The sequence below is a fragment of the Melospiza georgiana genome, chromosome 7, assembly GCF_028018845.1.
Source record: "Melospiza georgiana isolate bMelGeo1 chromosome 7, bMelGeo1.pri, whole genome shotgun sequence".
NCBI lineage: Eukaryota > Metazoa > Chordata > Aves > Passeriformes > Passerellidae > Melospiza > Melospiza georgiana.
The window spans coordinates 37,223,006-37,245,231 of record NC_080436.1 but is presented as its reverse complement, the minus strand read 5'-3'; the positions used below and the strand labels follow the sequence as shown (position 1 = coordinate 37,245,231).

The window sequence follows — 22,226 nt, the reverse complement described above, 5'->3', positions numbered from 1 at the left end:
AGCTGGGACTGGAATTGCACTTATAGACATGTAATTTAATATTGGAGCATGCAGAGGCTCATGGTTACCCTGGGTGCAGCTCTTTTCCTTAAGATCTTCACCTTCCAAGCTTTCATTGGCTCTCCACCAAAACCCATCCACAATTCCCAAATCCATTCTCATTTGTTGGAGTCAGGTCCAGCTGCATCATTGGCTATGTGTCTGGTACTCTATCCCCTTGCTCCTGCTTCTCTTCTCTGTGGAAATCCATTTGTTTTCCTCTGAAAAACACACCAAAAAATGGTGGAAAGTAGACACAGGTCCTTCATGATGAAGAGCTGTTGGGGTAGAAGAGGATATTGTAAAGCCCTTCCTGTTCCAGGTTGATAAGGTAAATCTTTGCCATTTTTGGTGAAAGCAGCTCTTTCATGAGTGCCCAGTGCAAAGGAGGAGGAGCTGGTTGGGTTTTATAAACTCAGTACTACATGCTAAGGGATCTTTTGAGCACCTCTGAGAGGTGAGTTTTATGGTGCTTTGTTGGTGTCTTTTAGATCAGAAGACACATAAATATGCTAGTCCTGTTTTTCACAGGAACCTAATGATAGAAATGGCTGTACATTCCAAGATTTGCATCCCAAATGCAAGTTTATAAGGTCTGTTATTACAAAAATACCATGTGTCCATATCCCTTGTTAAAAATGCTGAAATATCTTTAATAGTTTATAAATAATTTGTGGTCATTAGGAGACCTGTGGCTTTTAAAAGAAGCTTTACTGAGTGGAGCTAAATTTCATATTCTCATGTCCTGTGGTGACAATAGTAAAGGAGAAGCATAAAATATTTAGAGTAAAAAATATTTTAATATTACCTCAGCTTAATCTTGTAAACTATTCCAGGCATAATCATCCAAAGAAAAAGGGAAATGAAGCACATTAGTAAAAGCAACATTGAAAAGTTTTTTGAATTCTTTTCCAACTGTTGTATTTAATGGAGATGAAGCTGTAAGAAGAGGGATAATGTGAAGTTTTATACTCCAGTATCTCAGTAAGACATGAGGTGAAGTGTATTTCCAAGCATTTGGCAACTCCTGAGAATATGTAGGGAAAGATGTGCTCTTTTATGAGCTCAAATAAGCTGTAAAATTAAATATTACTTTTACCAGGATCATTATTTTCTTGGCAGAGGAAATCAGTTAATTCAGTCCAAGGGTGTAGTTGGTTTAAATGGGGGAATCAGATTTATTCCCACAAAGAGCAACAGAGATAGACTTTAACATGGGCAAATGGGAAGGAGCATCAACCTGTCCAAATCAGCAGTGTGGAAAAGGAAGGGGTGAAAAGCAACTGCAAAAATGGTTTCTTTGCCAGTTCTTAGGAATATAGTGCATATCTGTAGAGAAACCCTCACTGGTAGAGCAACCTTTGGCTGCAGATTGAGGAATTGGAGCTTATGGAGGAAAAAGGGTTAAAAAGGATGAATATCTTTGCACCTTAATGGGAGAACTATTTCTGTAATAGTATCAAAGATAAACCAGTGTATTATGAACACTAAATGATAAAGGGTGATAATATGCCATTCTTGAGACTTCTTGGCTCTTACCTAACACATCAGAAAGTGATTGTTGAATTTTAAATAGCCATACAAATGGATGACATAGAAATTTAACTTTGCTTTGACCTTATTCTAATTCACAAGATGACTGCAAAATGACTTTGTTACATCTGAATGTATGCTGGATGCTAAATCACTCCAGAGTATAAAATCTTTGTTTTGGCATAATGTTGATGCATAAACATTTGTACCCCATACTAACCCTATAAACATCACAATCCATCAGTACAATTACAAAAAAGATTGTTTGTTTTCACACTTAAAGCAGACATGAAATAGAGTGTCCTTAACTTAATCACCACCTTGATTTACCACATTTGCATATATTTGCATATTAATTGGACTACAGATTAAAATTGGTTTTGTAATTTTAATTAAGTGTCCACAAAGGTAAATGATTAGAACTGTTTAAAATACATTCTGACATAAATAGCAGTAAAAGCTTTTGTGATGATGTTTTTGTGGAATTACATTCAGAAAGTGGCCTTTTTATGATAGTAATTTTAATCTTAAATAGAATTATACAGTCAAACAGAACTGTGGATTCATAATCATTTTTTCAAGATTCATTTAATATTTTGCTGATTTGCAGCACTTGATGAAAATGTACTGTAGGTTTAGCTGATTGCAGAATTGGGCCTGTAGAGCTGATAAACTGAGGGTTTAAACCCTCAGTCTTTATATTCGCCTTACACATTTCAAATGCGTTATGTATCCACATGTAGACAAGGGCTGGGCTTTTTTCAAGTTGAGAAATATAAAAGCTGTCAGTAATGGATGATCTATGGTGTGAAGATGTAATCACCTCCATGGCCCATCTTCCTTCAGCAGAGACGGTGAAGCACAGGACGCCTCAAAGCCTTTTCCATAAATCTCTGCAGGTAGCAGAGGAATCATTCTTGGTGTTGTCAGGGGAGGATGAGCCTTGGAGGTGAAGCTGAGCTGTCAGTATTGCCCTGCTGGAGCCAGTGGGTGTTGATACCTGACCAATGATGTCAACTGGACCAAAATGTCAGACTAAACTTAATAAAACCACAGTATTTGTGGTTAGAAGGGCTCTAGGAATGGGTTCTGAGTGCACCTTTGGGCCTGCCTCTTCCTTTGGGGAGCGGTTCATGTTTCCTCCCAACACTTACAGAGCACCAGTAAGGACAGGTCATTAGCATGGATGGCCAAGGTGAGTTTTGCCTGCCTAATGAATTTGTAAAAGGTTTTTTATTATATTCCATAACTTTTCAGTTGGTGAGCAGCAGGCATTCATTAGGCATTAGACCATCTTTTAGTTAAATAAAATATCCAGATTATGTTTTGCAGTATTAGTTTACTGCTTGGGTTATGAGACAAAAATAATGAAGTAGCTGCTGGCTTTGGTTTGGGAGCAGGTTTGGTAAGTGCAGCTTTAAAAGAAACAGTATTTTACTTTAAAGTTAGTAGAATTTAACAGTATAGCAGCTTAGCAGCTTTGCCTACTTTTAAGAAAAGAAAAGGTGAGAAGTCAGTAATGAATTCAAATTAGGCTCTTTTCTAATTTTCTTCAGAGTTTTGAGCTGTTCTTAAGATTTGTGCTGTTCCTAATTTCATATAGTTTATGTCCTGTATTTGAACCCTGGCTATTTACTACCTTACTGTCTCCTCAGTGTACATTAGGGAAAAAGAAATTGAGAAACAGTATACTTGGGTCTCGTCATGCTTCACTGATTTGAAATAATTTTCCTGTTAATGGTGTATTTAATATTTAGTTTTCCTCCTACCCGTGGTAATGCTTTCAAGTGAGTGTCATAAAACTTTTGGAGTGTTCCTGTCTCAGAGACTTGACATAGTTTTTTGTGTCGTATTTAAACTCCAGCCTAAGTAGGCAGAGTAAAGTGCAAGTCAGATCCACTGGGCTAGTAATATATCAGAAAACAGATTTCTTATCATGCTCTCACATAAAGTACAATTATTTCTCAATCTGATATTATTTAGTGTCTGTTAAATATTGTTCCTGATGTGCTTTTAGATTTCTGTTTATGTAGTGACTAATTTCAATGTCAAACTGGTTTAGGTTCCTCATTTTAGGAACATTGCGAAACTCATTTTTAAATCAGATCCAGAGCTCAGTCAATGCATGAATTCCTTGTGTTAAGGCCAAAATTGGTATTAATTGAAGCTGTGGCCTGGGTGAGAAGTGCTGGTAGATTAAATCTGGAAAAAAAGAGCTGTGATAGTTAAAAAAAAAAAAAGCAAAAGAATGGAACAGTCATTGAATGAAGCATCGAGGAACAAACCTGCCAGACAAGTGCCGTTATGATTTTTCAAATGGGCATGTAAGCTCGATGTCTCGTTAGATTAAATTGTTATGGATGTCCATCCATCTGTGGAAAAGATGGTTATTTCTAGTTAGGGCATTGCCTTCCCTTTCTAATGTGGATCTCACTAATACCAATCATCCCCGTGTCACCTGAGGATCAGAAAGCTGAAATGCACATCATCTGCAACTGTTTTGGGGATGTTGTTTGAAAGTTGAACCTTGCTTTCAATCCAGCTCCGTTCCAACCATAATTGTATTATGGAAACTCAATCATCCCTGAATTCGGGGAGCGTGCTTTGAAGTGGCTGGTATCAAATTTTTTTTTTGAGATCTGCTTAAATTTAAAAGAAAAAGAAATAAAAAAAATTAAGGGCTTAAGCGTGGTTGGTTTTTAATGAGACTTGAACTTCTAAGTGCTTAAGTGCATTGTGAAGCTGGAAATTAGGCTCTGAGGCTACTTGGTTCTTTGGAGTTCAGTTTAGACACCTGATCCCACATCATCCTTCTTTGAGAAGAATAGCATTAAAAATGTATTTCTCTCAAGAGACTGGTTTTAAAAGTAGATCTATTCCTAAAAAAAAAAAACCAGACTGATTACTTGCTTGAAAAATCATCTTCCTCTCTTGCTGCCTCTACAACCAGTAAAAAACAGCTTGAAAACTCCTGTTTGAGGGCCAGCACAGCTTTCCCATCCAGGGAAGGAGCTGCTACCATGTTGAACTATTTCCTTCTCATTGCAGGCCAACAAATTTGGCTCATCCTGTGTCTTCTCTCAGTTGTTTGAGACTATAATGCCCACTTGCCCCTCTCTTTTAAATCACTTTTCCAGCAGAAGGTTTTGCATTTTGGGTGTGGGGGCTCTCCTATCCACAGTTGTAAGTCAGGAAATGTCATTAAAAAAATCGTAGAAACATTTAGTTTGGAAAAGCCTTCCAGGATCTTTGAGTCCAACCATTAACTGTAAGAAGATGGGAGCTACTTCAGTTCTCTTTCCACTGAAGATCTGCATAACTTTGGGCAAAACTCTTCCCCTTCTTCTCTTACCCTACGGTTGAAATGGGGCTAATAAGGCTTATAATTTGTATGCTTAGTATGCAAATTGGCAAAGTAAAGCATGCTTAAAAAATGGCCAAGGAACTTGGAAAGCTATTTTTCCTATTAAATCTGGAAAAGAAGAAAGTTGCAAAACGTGGTCATCTAATTGCATCTTCACCAAGCATGTGGTCTAAGTGCAAATGTGACTCCAGTGTATAAATCCCTTCAGAAAGTCTATTTTGCCCCAAGAGGAATGGGAGCACACTCAGCAGACTGCAGGAGGATGGGATGCTTGCAGCATTTCTTTGCAGCATAATTGCAGCCTCAATGAACCATGAATCCAGCCTAATTAACATAACTGGAACCACAGCAATCATGCTGCCATTCAATTTAGGTTTGGAACATTCCGGTAGAGTATCACAATTCTGCTGTTTATTGTCGAGGCGCTGTGGAGAAGTGTCCACTTGCTTTCTTGCTGCTGCCTTGGTGAATTTTTATTATTTCAGAAAACTTGGGAACTTCAGAAATGGAAGACTGTTAGCTTGATGATTCCATTACTGGATCCACAAATAACTCTATAGTACTTCCTGTGGAAAGGTACTTAGACTGTTTAGTATATTGTAAAACTCAAGGATAAAAGTAACAAATTTCCAAGTTAGACACAGGTTCTAAATTGCATTGGATAGCTAATGGCAAATAATTCTGGGACTATTCTGAGTTAAAGGACTACATTCCCAGAATATTAAAAATAGTATCTATTACTCTTCGTAATCACTATACCTAAGAGAAACCTTTTATTAGGAGAAAACCACATTTTTTACTGTGTTGCTCTGTAAAATATGTGTTTTTACTGTTCTGTTGGTTGTGCTGCAGTAAAATCAGGAAGCCACAGAAGTAGATTGGGTACCACTGGTCTTGGCATTAGGGCAAAATAACCACTTTTTTGGGGACAGAGAAGCCTGCTGAAAAAAGCAATAGGTGAAAAATTGGGACTGGAGGTGGAGGAACAAGGAGGCTTTCTGCACCTCTTGGCCATTAGATGATGGTACTTATTGCTGGCACTGGAGCCACTTCTGACTGATGTCACAGCTTGGATGGGTGAATCACAAAGTCATTTGGCTTGGAAAAGCCCTATAAGGTCATTGAGACCAACTGTGGTTTGGAAATTCCAGAAAAATACTCCAAGGTGGTTTTCTGTTCTTTGTCTTGTTTGAGGATTCTTTGATTTGTAGCATTTTCCTTGGATGTAACTTCAGCCCTTTCCACTGATTCCGAAAATTCTGTGTTCCTGTTGACTCCTAGACACTGAATTTCCAACTTTTTGTCCTTTTTTTTTCCCTTGATGATGTTAACTCAGGAAGTGAATGCTGAGCATTTCCACTCTGAGCATCTGAATATAAATTTATCATTAGGGAACTCAAGGCCTCTTTTTGGGCTTGCTTATTTATTTTTCTGCAAGTTATAACTTAAAATAAGCAGAGAGGTACCTGGCTTAGACTATACCCTCTAAGTTTGCATTAATCTGTTTTTAACATCCTGTGCATAACTCAGGGCAGTTCACAGAAAGCATGTTGTATTATTATTGAATAAGAAAATGAAGAAATCTGACTTCCCACAGTGGCTCTTCTTCCCTCCAGCCCCTGAGCAAATCCCACTGGCTGTGGGAGGCTCTGGGAAATTCTCTGTTATAAATCTGGGTTTTAGGTGTTGGTTAGTCATTCCCAGGAGGCTTCACACACATTTTAGCTGAGACTCTCCAGCTAAACATTTATTAAAGGTGGGGTCAATCAAAGGGCTGGCTGCAGTTGAGGAAGAGCTGGAGGAAGTGCAGAGAACAGCTCAATTGGTTGGTTCCTGGAAGAACTGAGTCTGTGATTCATCCCTTTGGAAGTGAAGGGGGAGAAAGCAGTGCCAGTTAAATATCACACAGGGTTATGAGAAACATCCCAACGATGGGGAGGGATCGTGGTCTTTCAGCATTTTTATTCCCTGCAGCTGTGATGTGTAAGCTCAGGAAGATGACTGAACATTGATACTTTCAGAGTTCAATAGCCACGCTTGTTATTAAAGGCAGTTACTGAGAATTGACAGAAAAAACTATTTTTGAGGGGAGTTTCCAAGTAGAGATCGTATTTCTGGTTTAGTGTGCAACAAACCAAGTGTATTTGAATGGTTGTCAGATCTGGAGGAAAGGGAGAATAATTTCTCTGTGGTAAAATATTGCAAAGGAAATAATCAGTCTCCTTCAGAACCAGTATTTTTTATTGTTTGTAGGTGCAAATTCAAAAGTGACTCAGATCAAATGTGTCAGAAGTAATTTGAGTGTTTGGTATTTTAAATCTAATGGCACTGTTTCCACAAAAACTCCTGGCTGCTTTTAAAACATTTATATATACTTTTCTGCCTTTTATACAAATTCATGAAATAAGGTCCTTGAAGACACTGAAAAATTTAAGCTGGTCATTCTTGCTGAAGTAAAGTGATGAAAAAAATGTTAAGAAAATACATCTGCAGACAAATACAGCCCTTTCCTCTCTATGCTGTTTGAAGATGTGTTCAGGCTGCTTTAGTGCAAAATAATGGCAAATTTTCACCTTTGATATCTATCACTGTGTTACTACTATGAGGTTATTTTTTTAATGAGTCACTGCTAGGCACTGAAGAAGTAAGTTAAGAAATATTTTAAGGAGAGGTAAATTAAAAAAAAAAAAAATCCAAAACTGTACATGAATACTTTGTTTTATGTGCCTCACAGCTTTAGTAGGGATGGAAAACAGGGAAAGCCAGTGGTACATGGGAAAAGAGATGGTTGAAAACTAAGGGCATGGTGATGACCAGACAGAAAAGGGAGCTGAAAATCTGTTGTTTTGGGGAGAGTGACCTACTGCAGTGACTGGTGAGCTCCTTTAGTGAAGAAATTTCCCAAATAACCAACCCAAACCTTCCCTGGCACAGCTTCTCTCATCCTTTCAGTTTTTGTTGGGAGCAGAGCCTGACCCACCTGGCAGCCCTCTCCTTTCAGGGGTTGTGCAGAGCCAGAAGGTCCCCCCTGAACCCCCTTTCTCCAGGCTGAGCCCCAAAAATGGGCTCTGGGGCACCAAACCCCAAAGCCTCTGGCGCCAGTCTCTGCTCCAAGCAGTTTTCTGAGCATCCAAGGGAGCACAAACCCTGTTTAAAAAAACCAACAGTAAAACAGGACTTTGATTAATTTTAAGGTGATTTCCTCTAAAAAGACTCTGAAAATGGGTTTTCAGTTAACAATCTAGTTTACATAAAAGGCACATATTGATGAACATAGCCCATGACTTTTTGCTCAGTCCCATTATTCTCCTCTAATTCATATGCAGAAGTGAAGATTTCCAGGGGTCTCACTGTTTACCAAAATCTGAGGGACTTAGAGGTTGATGTTTATTCTCATTTTCTGGTGATAGTTCCATCTTCCCTTTTCTTCACAAAGAACAGCAAAGGAAAAGAAGGAATCTGCTTCCAGAAAACACCCAAAGATAGTGATGATCCATCAAGAATTATCTGGACGCCCTTGTGAGAGCTGAAAATTCCCTAACATTTTTTTGGCATAAAATTCTTCTGAATATCTGGCAGCCTGATATTTGGCTATTCATATTTGTATGAATAATTCAATGCCAGGTCTGACTGATTTACAAATGTGAGTTGCCCATCCTGCTATGAGCTTCTCTTGCAGAAGGCAGAATTACATTCATGCAAACATGGTTGTATGAGTCAAAGGTAATGCAGCAGCATCATGAAAGTAAAACAATGGTTTTTATGCTTATTCATGTGAAAATCCTGATGGGGCACCTCTTAAATTAATCATACAGCCCTCCTTAAATATATCTGATCATGAACCTTACTTTCAAATCAGAGCCATTTATATGAGAAGAGCTGATTGCACTCAAATTGCGGAGAGGATTTTTCTTTCCTCGGAAGTTGCTTCCTTAAAAAAAAAAAAAAAAAAGAAAAAAAGGCATATTTTACGAATTCTGACTTCAGACAAATAATCCAAAATTGATGCTTGATTGAAGCTAAAGAACCAAACACAATTTATTGTGTGTACAAAATGGTAGTGAAAATACTACCCTTCTGTTTGAAGGGCCTCCTAAAATATCCCAGTGGTTATTAGTGCTGACTTGAATCAGTTGGAGGTATAGACATATTTGGTATCAGAACAAAAAAGAAACACTTAGTATTTTTAAACCCCTGAGGCTTAAAGATCACACAATTGTTGTTATATTTGATGTGGTACATCAAACTGTCAATCCAAACTTTTTCTAAAAGATAGATAGGCTTGTTGTACTATGAGTATATATTAATTTTTTTTATTTTTTTATTTGTATGATTTTAAGCTTTCTCTTCTTGTTAAAGCATTTTTCCTTAATGCATTAACATGAATAAATGCCTACATGGAGCTGAAGTTCTTGAGTCCACTTTGCCCTCTCACAGTGGGTTGGGTTTTCTATTAGAGAAGGACCTCAGAACATGAAAGTCCAGCTCTGTGCAGGGGCTCAGATTAGATCTGAATGCAAGGAAAAGCAACAAAGGTCCACAGAATATCTGGAATCTGCAAATACTTCCTGTGCTTAACCTACACTTTCGTTGCGTGACTGTAAAGAACAGCAAATCTTTGTTCTTTCCCCTCTCAGTTCCCATTCAGCCAGCCTAGAGACACAGGAGAAAGGTTTTGGGGAGCAAAGCTGTTATCAGCCTTCCTACAGTTTGCATCTGATTCTGTCAGCAGTGAGCACATCAAACCCAGGAGCTTACACCCACTTCTAAATATCAGAAAAGTTTTGTAAAAACATATATGTATATATCTATATATACATATTTAATTTATATAACATATAAATTACTATGGACAGAGATTATGAGTGTGAAGTTACTTTATGTCTTTAATGGTTAGCTCATATTTGAGTTAGTAAGAGCCAGAGCTCTGTTTTTGGATTCAGAAGGGAATTACATCTGCTTTAAGTGGAGAAAGAGCAAGAGTTTATCTTGCTAAGATCCCAAAATGTTCAAATGGGGTAATTAGACTTCTGGAAAGTCACAGAATAATATCCTGAGTTGGAAAGACCCACAAGGGTTACTGAAGTCCAGCTCCTGGCCCTGCACAGGATCATCCCAAGTCAGTCAGGCTCATCCTTTTATGAAAACCTACTAGGGCATTTTTTGGGTCTGTAATCCAGGATGTTTTGCTATTCAGCTTTATTTAATAAAAATATGAGAGTGTCTCAGAAAGGCCTTTCTTATCCTCTGTGCTGCCAGGCAGGTGTTGGTTTAGCAGCCTCAGGTCTGGTGGATCTGTGCACAGGTAGGGTTGCTGACCGTAGGTTCAGTGATGCATATGCAGAGTACAGAAGGTTACAGCCTACAATTACTTGGAGCTGGAAATGTGGAAAGAAAAATAGTCCATTGCTTCTCACAGCTCAGCTCATTTGGATTTGAATCTGGAATGAATTAACAGACTAATCCTGTTTATGGATCATCAGCTGCAGAGGTATTGTCAAAGAACTTGTGTCCCTATTCACTGGAACACCTGTATGTAAAGCCACGTCTTAATTGTTCAGGCATGCTGAATCAGACTCCTCTGCCTCAAAACAAAATAGAAAATATAAATATATGGAATGTCCCAATCATCATCCTTATTCTTTTCCTCATCTCAACAAGGTTGCTGTTCTGGCAAACCCTTGTGAAAGCAATCCTCTCTTTTCAGTTAAAAGCCATTCATATGGCGACAAACCACCGTTCTTCCCTTTATATCTGTGTTCATTCATTGAAACTCCAAAGCCTTCCAGCTTACTTCTTGGATTTATAGCCAGCTGGCTGCTGTGTGTAACATGAACATGTTCTGACTGTGCATGACACATTTTTATCTCATTTAAACCATAATTGTCGTGTTCATTCCAGGCCACAGCTCACCTGCAGGTATTTAATGTTGACTGTGCAAGTTCCCAAAGTCATTTCCATCTCCTCACCTCTGACAGTTGGCTGTTATTAGGTCAAAAATAAAGCTCAACCCCAAAACAACCACCCAAAACCCCCTTCTTGGAACAGATTTGGATAAAATGAATGTGTTCAAGATGGTGGGCCATAGCTGAGCCAGCTCCTGTGGGATTAGTGCCCACTTTTTTGCATTTAAAATAAACTTTGGAATGACTTTTTAACACAAGTGCTTTAATAGCAAATGAGGAGGGGGTGGCAAGGCAGAAAAGGACATATGCACTTCTTTTTTTTCTTTGATTGCTGATTTTTCCAAGGTTAGTCTGGTAAGTGATACCTGTGTATTAGCAGGTTTCTGCAGGCTTAGAAGTCAGAAACTCATGGAAAAGGAAATGCTGAAATATCTTCCCTAAGTTACTGAATCATCAATGAGAAGCTTTCATTCAAAGCATGAATATTAAAATTTATTACCATACTTCAGCTTTGCAGGAAATACAATATGTTATTATTTTTTTCTTTATACAGCACTGCTGGATGCTAAAAGCAGCAATAGAACCATTAATTAATAGTAGTAGTCCTGGATAATGTCATAATAAGCAATGCAACGTATTAAAGCACATTAATTCTTGCCAGCTATCAGGAGGAACTTTTAGATATTTGAAAGGCCCATTAGGTTTGTTTACATTCTGAGTGGAAGCTGGTATGCTTTGGCAGGGGCTGAACCACACTTTAGTACTTCACTCCAATGGTGTTGGATTTCCTGACTGTCGTGCACAGTCTGTAATATATTGTCACCACTTCAGGGCAGCCTGGCTCTCCAGGACAGAGGGTACAACCCAGACCAGGGCATTCCCCAAAGCTAGGGTGTTTTGCTGCCACAAAAATGAAAATAACTGAAATTATATGTAACAGGAGCAATTTTCCACAATGGAAAAGGTGATCCAGGAATCAAACCCATGCCTTCAGGTGTATTAACCTAACAGAGCAACAAAAATGTGCTGGGCTTTAAATTGCACTAACAATCTGGAAAGGATTTTCCAACTGGGGTTATGTTAAGTGTTAATAGTGAAACCTGGGTGCTTTTTCCTTTGATCTCTCTTCGAGCTCATATAGAATAATAGGATCAAAATAAAATGCCATTTATATGAACACCTTGTTCTTTTGATCTCTGCACCAAAAATTCTGTCTGCAGCTAGAGCCTAGCAAACAGTGCATCTGCTCCTTTTAGTTGGACCTTCTAGTTATCATAACTTTTAATAAGTGGTGTCACAGCCAATTTTCTGGGCAGTTCATGAACTTAGTCGTCATTTTTGCCCTAAGAATCTCTTAACTACCCTTTCAGAGGAATTTAAAATAAGGTATACAGGACTATTGGCTTCTGGTTGGTTGTGCATATGCATGTTGAGTGTATGATTTAAACATCTGTATAGTGCAGTGTTTCAAAGTGTAGAGTTGGTTGTTCTTGGAGTACTTGGGCAAAGCTGTTGAATTAGTGTAGGCTGAATGAGTGAGAATGTTTTAGGAGGAAGATCAGTTGGGATAGTGGTGGTTTTCATAGGTGCTAGGTTCAGGATCCCTGCTTTTTCCATCAGGGAGGTGATGGGCCCTGTGATATCTGGGTGGTGGCCAAGCCTTTCTCTTCATCACCCACGTCTGCAGGAAAGAGCACAGGAGGGTTACACCTCGTAGTTATGGATCCCATTAGTTTTATGTCAAATTCAGGTCCAGGGATGAACAGGAGCACCCTGCAGCTCTTTATTCCCCAGGCCTGATGGTCAGGAACGTTCCTTTGGAAGCCATTGTTGTGGGCACTTCATGTAAAGCCACTTCCTTGTGCTCTTTCAAATCTCTTAGCAAGATTCGTTCTCCTCTTTGACTCCCCTGAAGCAGCTGAGCTGTTTATTCTGCTGACTGATGGTGTCCCATTGTGATCCCTGCTTTAGCTGTTGCAACCTCCCAGAGCAGAGGAGCTGGGCACGAAGCGCTGTGCCAAATGAAAGCAAATAAACCCAAGTCCTGCAGTTCACCAGTGTCATAACTGCTGCTGCCCAGGAAGAGGGATTAACAAGTGAAGAAACACTAGCTAGGAGAGATCCAGCGGCCAAGCTGAGTCTCGGGTGTCAAATGTCTCTCTCAGGCTTTGCATCCCTCTGTAATTTATATTTAGCTGCGTGATAGGAGCAGTCAGCTCGTGGGGAGCGCTGCTGGGAAAGTGTTCAGGCTCTTGCTGAAATGGCTGCATTTGAGCCTGTGGCACACGAGCTGTCCTCCAGCAAGTTTGTTTTTTGGTTTTTTTGCAGATTTAGTTGGCTCTCTGCACTCTGTCACAAGGCAGGAGTGTTCCAGAGAGCCATAACCACGGCTATAACCTATAACCCTCTTCTTATAAAGCAGTGCAGTCTAATTCATTGTGTGCAATAAAGGTACTTTGAGCACCAGGAGCATCAAGGATGTGTTTGTGCAGCACTGCCCTGGGATTGAAGCATCCTGCTGGGACCAGGTCTGCCTGCTAATGCAGCCACTCTGCCTCCAGTCCTTCCCTAAGCAGTTCAGAACTAATGCAGGAAAGTTTGCTGCTGCAGTTGTCCTAAAAGGCAGTATATGCCCAACTCTTAATTTGAGCAGTATCTGCCCAACTCTTAATTTCAGCAGGTTATATGTCCCTGCTCATCCTCCACCAGTTCTCATTTGCTATCCCAGAATTCAGACCTACTTTTTTTTTTCCATCAGTTAAAGGAAGGTTGTGGGATTCTTTGGCCAGGGAGTTAAAAAGCTGCAAAGATTGGTAGTTTCCCTCCCTACAATAGGAATGTGATTGCCCTAGTTCTGTGGTTAGCATGAAACAAGTCAGCTCTGTCATGAAGTCAGTGGGGTACAAGTTAATACAAGGTAGTAAAGGAATAAAACAGCAAAGTCCACAGTCTTTTATGACAAAACCAGTATGATCCTGCTGCAATATAAGGCCCTGCTGTGAATGGTATTTTCTGATGCTTGGGTAAGTGCAATTTACATATATACAAAGTGTATGAATAAAGTTATAAAAGTATACTTGGTATTTTACATTTTTTCCCCCCTTGAAAGTAATTTTCTATTGTTCAAACATTCGGCTTTCACTGGTTTTGTTTCTAAAAACCCCAAAAGGAAAAGAAAATAACAAAAGTCCGTAAAGGCAAAAGGGATATGTTCTCATTTCAGTTCACAGAATTTCCTGCCTTTAAACAATACAAATATATGCCCTTAGGTTTCCAACATGCTGGAAGGATGCTGAATCCTTGAAACAGATCAAATTAAAAGCAAGTCCACTATAGAAACATCAAGTTGTAGCAGTGTGTCCAATAGATCTCAACAAGAATTTGTTGAGGGGGTTTTAACCATGTTGCCTAGACTTACAAAATCCTAAACTGCTGAATCCAGAGTGGATAAGTACTTAGAAACAGGAAGTTCTAGGCTGAAATGTGCACAAGTAAAATCTGATAATCAGTGGTGCCTGTTCATTACAGGCCCCATTCAAAGCAGTTATTTAACATAACTTTGAGATGTACCCACAAGCAGAGAAAGTAAGAGAAATTTTTAATGTCAGAGGTAGCTCAGGGATGGGCCACCAGCATTTCACAGAATTTCCAGGGACTGTGGCACCCCAGGGATACTTCTGGCACCCAGATGCTGGAAGCCAGATGATCAGGGATCATAGATCAGCATCACCGTCATTCTGATTTATACCAGAAGGGAGTCCAAGGGTTTTGTGGGGTTTTTCCCCCTGTAATGACATTGCTACTAATAGCATTAATATTTTTAGAGTTTTTTGACAAAAACTTGATCCTTTCAGAGCAAAACTGAAGGCCTCTAGTGTTTGAACAACAAATGAGATTGGGACCTACTGTCAAAGCTGAGCTTAGAACCTGGAATTTCCTCCAGTCCACACTGCCAGGTTGAGATACAAATGCTAGACATTTAAACTTCAGTTGTAGTGCACAAGCAAAATGCAAATTAATATAGTAACACATTTTCAAATGGAGGTCAAAGTCTCTGTATTAGCAGGTCCTGAGGGGCAGAGCCAGTTTACTGGAGTGCCCTGTGGCTGGGGTAGCTCCACAACAGGAAAAAAATGCTTTTTTCTTAACATTTGAATATTATATTACTGACAAAGTGTGGTTAAAATTTTGGTGTGCATACAATTATTATTTTTAATTAATTTCCCTGTCTTTTTTTCAGTTAAACCTTCATGTGAAAACAGGCTTTATTGCCTATTTATTTCTTGGGGTACCTGAGAAAGCCTTGAATAGTTCAGGTGAAGTATGTGTTTTCCTGAGAAGCACGCAGAAATTTGCATTTGCGCAGGCGAGTGAATTATCAAAACCAGATGTAACCAAGTGGAACATTTTACATAAATTTATTAAAATCATTATTTACCTGTAAGTTATAAGAAGGGCTTAGTTGCACTAGTTTGCTGCCAATATGTACTGCCAATAATCTGCCAAAAAGCAGCTTGCTGACAAAATCCCTGAAATGGTTTGCTTATGATTGCACAGAACGTTACAACCCCGAGTCAAATGAAAACCTACCATAAATGAACTCTTTGATGGTGGATTCGCTGGAATATGGTATTGATATATGGTGTACAGTTTATGTGGATTATGTATACTGTGCAAGAAATATGGATATCTATTAAGGGTAACGTGATATGTAATCGGTTAGGACAGTTATTGTTTTCAGTGTTTGCTAGGAATAAGATCACAGGGTGACTGCTCAGTTCTGAAATACAGATTATTCCTGTGCTGCCCAAAGCACCAGCAGGCCATTGCTCCAATTAATACAGAAAGGCTATTGAAAATGTAAAATATTTGACATCTATACAGCGTAATTTTAAAGGCAGCTTTACTTCTAGGAACAATTTATACATTACATAAACTTGTATTTTTCATCCAAGTATCATTTCGAGAATAGCAAGCCTAAATATTGGAGGCCATGGGGAAACATAATATTACAATAATGTTCTTTGGTGCGGTTTGGAAGGTTTTAGGAAACATTTGGAAGTATTTTTCTCATAAAGTCACTTAACTATTGAAGTGTTATGCTAGCACTCCCTTCTGCATTGTGTATGTTGCAAAGCAGCCTAGTTAAAGGGGACATTCATCCCCTATATCCTGATTAGAAGTAGTTCCAAAACCCAGGAAATTATATGTTATAGGATCCTGGGTTTAGTTTAATTAAAAGGAAAAAAAAAATATTTCAGGTGTGGTACCAGTTTTCAAACACCCATTTCCAGTTTTGTTTAGCAGGGGGATCGTGTATTGGATAGAACTCTTTGTGAAATTTGCATTCTCTAAATAAGTACTTGAGAGCTCAGCTAGTTTTGGTTTTTTTCTGTTTAAGGAAACGCTAATGAACATGACCAATCCTTTAGAATCCTGAAGAGCCTTAAAAACCTTGCAATTCTCAGAAGCCTAACTTTTTTTTCCCCATAGTGCAATTCATTCTTTTGAACTTCTGCTAAAGCAGAACTTAAGTCAACAATTTCTAATTTCTGGCAGTGGTTATCAAGAGGATTCTTAGAGCTCCAAAAGTTACTTTGTGTCATTGGTGCAGCAGATCTACATGGTCATAATGTTTAATTATAGAGAAAATGACTTTTTTTTTTTTTTTCAGAACTATTAATTAATCCATGTATTCATATCTTGCACAAAAAACACATAAGTTATTTTCACCTGCACTATAAAATATGTATTTTAGTTCATTACCATCTTTCTGAGGAGCTCTTAAATTACCATCATTCCATTTCTGGAGAATGATGGACACGGAAATTATAACTGCAGAGATTCTTGTAGTCACCGTTAAAGGACTTCAGAGAATTAAAGACATGAACTCAGAAATAATATATTTAGGGTCAAACTCAGTCTTATTTGATGTCAAAGAGAACTTTGCCTTTCACTTTGCCTGTTTCACTGCAGGCTAGAGTTTTGCATGGACTTTGGGGAATAATTTTTGGCACACTGGCACTGGCTGCCCTGAGAAGCTGTGGCTGCCCCATCCCTGAAATGTCCAAGGCCGGGCTGGAGCAGCTTGTTCTAGTGGAAGGTGTCTCTGACCATGACAGGGTGTTGGAACTTGTGTTTGAGGTCCCTTCCAGGCCATTCTGTGAATGAGAGTTGAAGAACACTTTTGTTAAAATCCTGGTCCTCTGGGGTGTGGGCTTTACAGTACACCTGGCACAGAGACCTTAATGTTGGAAATCCAAGTGTAACACTGAGGGGAAGGTTGAGAGATCAGTTTGAGCATCATCCTTAGGTTGACCTACAGATACGACATGTTTGAGCATTAAAAAATAGGAGTGTTGTTGAATTAAATAGATTGGAAAGAAATGCGTAAATGTTAATTAGAAGTGGGAATTTTTGACAGTGACAAATTGTGGATGTTGAGGGATTTCGCTCAGAAATTACTTGGAAAAACAGGTGGAAGTTACAATTTGAGGAAAGAGATTTTTCCCGTTGGCCTTCTTGTCTCTTTACTATTGAGATCTCTCTTGCTTTCCTCATCTTCCTTCCCCACTCGGATGGACCAGGTTGAGTCCAAGGCAAGTGCCCATGGTTGGTCTGGATCCAGCCTTCATTCTCCAGGACCACCTTTGGATCCTGCCTGCTAATCAGGCACCCACTGCAGTGTCAGGGTTGTTGCATGCAGGAAATTGTTGCTAAAACAGCATTATTTTGGCTATTTTATCAGAAATAAGTCTGACCTTGTGATATCCGTCCCTGTTTTAGCTATTGTCTATGTTGCACACCAGTTCTGCACTCTGGCCAGGAAGGAAGATGTCCTGGTCAGCTTCAGAACTCTCCCATACTGTTGTTATTTAATATCTGCATGTGCAAACTTCATTCTCGACCTTTGGTGAGAGTAAAAATTTGACTGGAGGAGGTTCTTGAGCAACCTATCCAGCTGCATGGGCCTTCCAACCTCAGTGATTTCTCCTCTGTCATGGGAAAGGGAAGACAATGATCACACCTCAAATAAAATTTCATATTTCTACATCCTGCAGTTTTCAAGCAGGGAAATCAGTGTAAACCATGCTTATTGTACCCCGGAAAAGGCACATTCTGCTGTGGGAAGACAAGCTGAGCCTCAGACCTTGGATTTTCTTTTGCAATGCCCTTCCCAGTGCTTAATCTTGGCTCTGTTCAGTTTTCTTTCTGTTCTCTCTCTTTGCTCCTAATCCTTGTCCATGCTTATAAGCCCCTAATATTTATATGGCATTATCTGTGTTAGAGATTACTGCTGACAAGTAATCTCTTCCCTCTTCTGAATGAAGAATTACAGCCATTGCTGAAGATCAGAAAGTGAAATTAGATCCCCGAAAGTATGTGACAACTTCAATAAACCCTAATATCAAATTCCCTGAATATCGGGGATCTTCTTTCAAGCTTTTAGGTTGGAACTGTAGCACAGCTTCAGGGCACCTGACCACACTCAGCAACATTTTTTTTTGCTGTAGGGCAAAATGTGACAGTAGTTGAAGAAAAAAAAAAAAATTAAAAATGAACTTTGACTATTCTTCCAGTTTTGTAATTTTTTGCAATCTTTTGAGAAGTAGCTAAATAGAAACAGCATCAGTTTTATTGTGATCAACGGATTCATAATATTAAAGACAAAATATAAAAGTATTATTTTATGTATAAATAAGCATATACTAATGGAGTTGCTGTCTGTTCCAGCTTGGCACCCAAAAATCTGATTTAGTTTTTTTTTTTTAAACTTTATTTCTTAGAATAGAATCAGCAAAATTCTTGAGTTTTGAAAAAACAATTTTGGTATTTCTACAGTGCTTGGTCGGTGATAGGTATGCATGGCTTGGAGCAAGCTGGTCTAGAGGATGGTGTCCCTGCCCATGGCAGGAGGGTTGGAATGAGATAACCCTTAAAGTCTCTTCCCACTCAGACCACTCCAGAATTCTATTATTTTTAAACTTTTTAATTACAATATTAAAAAAAAAAAATCCATTGCACTTTCAGAGCTCTTACTTTGCACCCAAATGTAACTTCATTTACAGAAGGGCCAATTTTTTATTGCTTTTAAAAAATGTATTTATTTATTCCATCCTTCCTTACAGTCTCTTGAGGCAGTTGTGTAATTTGGTCTAACCTAAACCAGCACTCCAGTTCATCTTTCTAATGTGGTTTCTATCCATCGAGCAGTGACATCATGGCCCTTCCATCTCTTTTTTTTGTTGTTGTTGTTTTTAATAAAATGGTGCACAAAGTGACTCTTGGTGCCATGGAAAAGAAACCAATCCCCATAAATAACTTTTCATTAGGGCAAATAAAGTGCAGTGAATAAACACATACGGTGGAACATGGCAACATATCACAAAAAAGAAACGTGTGTGGGAAAAACACATTTCTACTTCAAGGAAAAGTACATGGATTTCTTCAGAGCGGGGTTTTGTGGCATAAATTAAAAGAAAATATGTAATATATAGGTTGTGAGTTAAAGAATCTGTTACTCACAGTAGCAAATATTTAGATTGAAACTCTGAATTTCAGGATATTGAATTTTTATTACATATGAACTTAGTTTAATATTTAACCCATCTTTTTAACTAAACATCTAGACCCAGTATGCAAAAAGGGAAAGTTTTCAAGTCTTACTCTTTGTAGAGCCTTCATAAAGTTTTAAAGTTGGCTGTTCAATGTGTTGGAGAGCCTCAAAAATCTGAATAAATAAAAGAAATTTGAAAACAAGTTGCCATACTAAAATTAGATATCTAAGTCCTCACTGTTTGTTCTGAACTTTCAGTTCAGAAACAGTGAACTACTTAATGTTTAAATATATGTGAGTTATGCATAAAAGTAAAATATTTTCCATGTTTTTTTATATATAAGGGACAGTACCTTTTGGAATCTTTTGAAAGTGTTAATATTTGTGGCTTTGATGATAATTCTTTTTCTGGAAAGTTTCACATGTGCAAGAGTTCATTACAACAAGTTAGTAATAATAATAAAATGCTTGTCCTATTTAAAATAGAATTTTTCTTGTGTGACTGGTTTTCTAACTAAGATTGAGAAAAATTGTGTGTCCTTCTCAAAAATGAAATTCCACTTCTCTGCTGTGGTAGCTCTCTAGGTGGTTTTATAGAATCCTGGATTAGTTTGGGTTAGAAAGGACTTGAAAGATAATTTCATTCCACCCCCTGGAATGAGCAAGGACTACTTTCCCTATCCCAGGCTGCTCCAAGCCCTGTCCCACCTGGCCTTGGACACTTCCAGGGATCCAGGGGCAGCCACAGCTTCTCTGGGTACTTTGTGTAGTGTTTCACCACCTTTATGATAAAACAATAAAAATGCAAAACATTCTTTTTATAGCTACTCTTTCCAGCCTGTGTCTGCTCCTGCCCCAGCCTTGCTTCTCCATAACCATCATGGTGATGCAGAAGTTCTGCAAGCTCTTGATGTTTTAAATGACTGAGATCCGGGCAAGTACTGGATGGAGAGATACCTCTGGAAGGTGGCACAAAAGAAGAATTAATGTGAGTCTGGAGGAGCAAAAATGTGCTGAGGAAAACATAAACACAAAAAATGCACTAACTAGACACTGTCTTTTCCCAGCATGCTTCTGGGAAATGCACAAGAACAGGTTTAGATGACTTTGTGTTGTTATTAGTTTATTTTCAGGTCATTTATTTAAGTGTCATAAAGAACATTAGCTGGTGGTTAGGGACTCCAATATCCATTATATCATTCCAATCATGTGGACAAGTTTATGCTGCACATGATTTACAACGGCCTTTCCGCCGTAGAAATTGTTCTCCTCAGGTACAAGGTTTTATTCGTGGTTGTATTTAGCAAAATCCAAGTGGCTGAGCACAGAGACGTCTTCCAATCAAACTCCAAAAATTAATGCCTTTCCACGAGCACCATGGATTGCAGCAAGAGCTGTTTATGGCTCTCTGCCTACATCTTTTATCATGTCTCCACTGTTGTTAGTAAAATATACAGAACTACTTTATGCCAAAACAATGGAAGTTAATGCAGATAACTTGTTCCAAAGTTAACCATCAAATAAATCTCTCTCTCTCTTTTTTTTCTTTCTTTCAAACTGTTAAGTGAAATGGTGTTCTAAAACTTCTAAAAATTGTCAAGATGATGAATACTGTGTGTGTAATACAAGTAAATACCATGGAATTGATTGCACACACATGTCTTAAATAAAAGATATTAAAGAGTATATTCCAGAGAGAAATCGGTGGAGTTTTATCTAATATTATTAGGAATTCTGCAATGACAGATCAGATTTATAAGGGTTGAAAACTGAGGAGGAAACCTGTTCAGAAACAGAAGTGGGGCAGTGAGTGGATGGTTGGCCAGGAGATTAAAGACAGGCAGGGGGATAGAGCCTGCCTAGGTAGCCTGACCTCTCACACCTCAAGCAATTTGTCTTAGCAGCAGTAATTTTTCAAAATATCTCAGTTAAATTTGGGTTGGTAAATCAGTCCTTTCAATGCAGTCACAACTTGGTAGTTTAGGAAAAATCCCTTAACCTGTTTCTGCCTCAGCTTTTCCCATGTGTAAATATTTAAAAGTACATCCTGACGGGGCTGTGTGTGTGCCTCGGAGGAGCCACAAGCCTCAGCAAGCCAGGATTAGGTCTGTGACCAAAGGCTGAGGGAATTGGGATTGTGATACCTGGAGAAGGCTCCAGGGAAACCTCAGTGCCCCTTCCAGTGCCTAAAGGGGCTGCAGGAGAGCTGGACAGGGACTTTGAACAAGGGATGGAGGGACAGGACAAGGGGGGATGGCTTCACCTGGCAGAGGGCAGTTAGATGGGATATTGGAATGGAATTATTCCCTGTGAGTGTGGTGAGATCCTGGCAGAGGTTGTCCAGAGAAGCTGTGGCTCCCCCATCCCTCAAAGTGTCCAAGGCCAGGTTGGACAGGGCTTGGAGAAACCTGGAATAGTGGGAGGTGTCCCTGACCATGGCAGGGGGCTTGGAATGAGATGGTTTTTAATGTCCCTTCCAACCCAAACCATTCCTTGATTGTAGGATTCTGTGTATGGGAATCAGCCATACCAAATTTGTACTTCTAAACTCAGAGAATCTGTTGCTGTTCCTTGGGAGAAGAGGTCAACTCTCACCCAGCTCCATCCTCCTTTCAGATAGTTGTAAAGAGCAACAGGGCCTCTGCAACTAAGATAAAGGATTGCTGCCAATCTTAGAAGTAACACTGGCAAAAATTCCAAAATTTTCCTGGCAGAGTTGCCCTCTTTCTTCCAGAGGTGTTTGCAATATTTTATTTTAGCAGGTAAATAGTTTTATTCTCCCTGTTGATGCATGTGTCATTAGGGAATGCATTGTTTTATTTCACAG

At 39.0% G+C, this 22,226-nt stretch overlaps 1 protein-coding gene across 6 annotated transcripts in view; it reads left to right on the top strand.

Moving 5' to 3' along the window:
* Nucleotides 1–22,226, top strand: part of GTDC1 (glycosyltransferase like domain containing 1) — a 174,341-nt gene that overhangs the window by 103,713 nt on the left and 48,402 nt on the right. The gene's annotated exons all lie outside the window — the stretch shown is intronic.